Below are 2,349 nucleotides of genomic sequence, written 5' to 3' on the forward strand. Positions count from 1 at the left end.
TCCTTTGAAATAAATTCTTCTGGGGGGAGAGGCAGGCATCCACTTAGTATTTGGGACTGGGGCCAGCCCCCCAGACCTCTCCACTGGTTCCCTACTCCACGCCGGCATGTTGCATTCACACCTTGGAGCGGCTGTAAATCTTTATAGGAGCAGACAGCCTCATCTCTCCTGTGGGACAGCTGGTGGTTAGCAGTCTTGACACTTACCCAACAGCTACACCAGGCCTCCTATTTTACTACTGAAGAACGATAAAGCACTTTCTTCCTCTCTTTCCCCACCCGAATTAATGAGAATATGTGTGGAAGGGAGAGAGAAACGCAGGGTTGTCATATCAAGCACAGGACTTTACTTAGTGTAGAGATGCCTGTAACATGCAAAGAATCTGGGGCCAGGCCCTAGGTCATGGAGCCCAGGAAAGTATGGGTGGCATCCAGTGGCAGATAGAATAGTACTTGAATTCCAAAAGTACTCACTCTCTGAAATCATGTGATGATGAGAAGAGAATCAGTGCCTATTTTTTGAAACCATGTTACAGAGTCACCATTAACAGTTCTCTGCCTTTGTGAGGAATCCAGATAGATGGAGCGATGAATACATGAGTGGGTGGATGGGCAAATGGATGGGTGGGTGGATGAATGAAGATATATATGTTTTTTTCTGGAAGGTAGAGTTGTTTCAGTTGTAGAATTCTCGCCTTCCATGCAGCAGGCCTAGATTAGATTCCCAGCCATTATACCTCATGTGTAGCCAGCAACGCTCTGTCCATAGAAGCTTGTGTGTTGCTTCAATGCTATGAGTTTGTCCCAATTAAGAAGAAAGGCTTGGTGATCTACTTCGGAAAATCAGCCAGTGAAAATTCTTTTTGTCACCATGATTCATGCACCTCCTATCCTGGTGATGCCTAGGATGGGGTAGCATTTTGTCCCATTGTGCACAGGGCTGACTCTGGGGTGGCTTTTTCCTTTCAAACTCAATGGCAACTGATTATGATGATGATGATGTGTGTGTGTGTGTGTGTGTGTGTCCCTGTGTGTGTGTGTTAGACATATTTGTAGTTGGAGTACAGAAGTAACAGATCAGAAGACAATAATCGCATTTTTTTTGCTTTAAAGGAAGAAAAAATGTTGCTTTTTAGTCATGCCAGTTTCTAACACGTTATTAATCTGTAAGTGCTGTTGCTACTTTATATTCTGTCCAGTGCCAAGATAGCATGCTGAATTGATCTCTCTCTCTCTCTCTCTCTCTCTCTCTCTCTCTCACACACACACACACACACACACACACACACACACCAATGCAAAATAAGTTCATAAGTTCCTTTTATAGCAAACAGTCTCTGTTTAAAAGATAACTCGGTTATTGCAAGATAAAAAGCTCTTTCTTATCCCCAACACCTGCATAAAAGTGCCAGGGGTATTTAAAACAAGTGGCCTGGTATTTATTTCCAAATACCAACAGTATTACTGCTGCAGCTAGATAAATATCACATGACATGAGGGATAACAACCATTCTGCCACAGCTTTAGATAGATTTGAGTTTACAAAGAGTAAGACAGACAACACTGAGAAGTTTGGGCAAGAAAAGCACCTGAAGATGTGTAAAAAACAACAAAAAACTAAGGGGTAAATAGCAAGCTTCCCAGAAACCATTACATTAATGATGTGTAGAAAATACAGGTCTGGTAGCAGCATTGCATTAGACACCTCGTCTTTGACTGAGACACGGAGGAGGTGTGGAAGCAGTCCCATTAAGATAAATCTGTAAAAGGCCATGAAATTGGCAGGAGCAGTTATGCAGTTGTGTTAAACTTCCAGGGGTATTGGGCTTTAAAAAGACTTGATTTATTTGTTGAAAAGTAAAATTTCTGTACCACAGATTTACATCTGTGGCTTATAGATTGTCTCTCATCTGAAAGGCATATATCCTAGAGAGTTATTATTTATATTTTGGTGGAAAATACATTGTTATTTCTTCCAAATAATTTACAAGTAGGATAAAGGAAAGAATAGGAGATTTGGGCAGCTATTATTTAAGGAAAAATGTATCTATTTTTATTATAGGACCTCCAAAGTATCCATCAAAGTATGGAAATATGGAAATTCATTTTCATTAAAAAATTGTTTTAGCCTTACTAAATGCATACATTCAAAGTGCGTGTTACCCAGAGGAATGTGCAATGTGATACTGGAATGTACAGGCACCAGGGAGTCAATGAGGTAAGAACACATTTTCTAGAGCTGACATGTTTGACGGAGGCAGGCATGATGACCCGCTCGTGGGCTGACTCCTTCTGTTAGAGCGAGAGGGAGAGCAAGAGCGAGAGAGAGAGAGAGAGAGAGAGAGAGAGA

The sequence above is a fragment of the Echinops telfairi genome, unplaced genomic scaffold, assembly GCF_000313985.2.
Source record: "Echinops telfairi isolate 266 unplaced genomic scaffold, ASM31398v2 ScPeMD7_3533;HRSCAF=4204_0, whole genome shotgun sequence".
In the NCBI taxonomy this organism is placed as follows: Eukaryota; Metazoa; Chordata; class Mammalia; order Afrosoricida; family Tenrecidae; genus Echinops; species Echinops telfairi.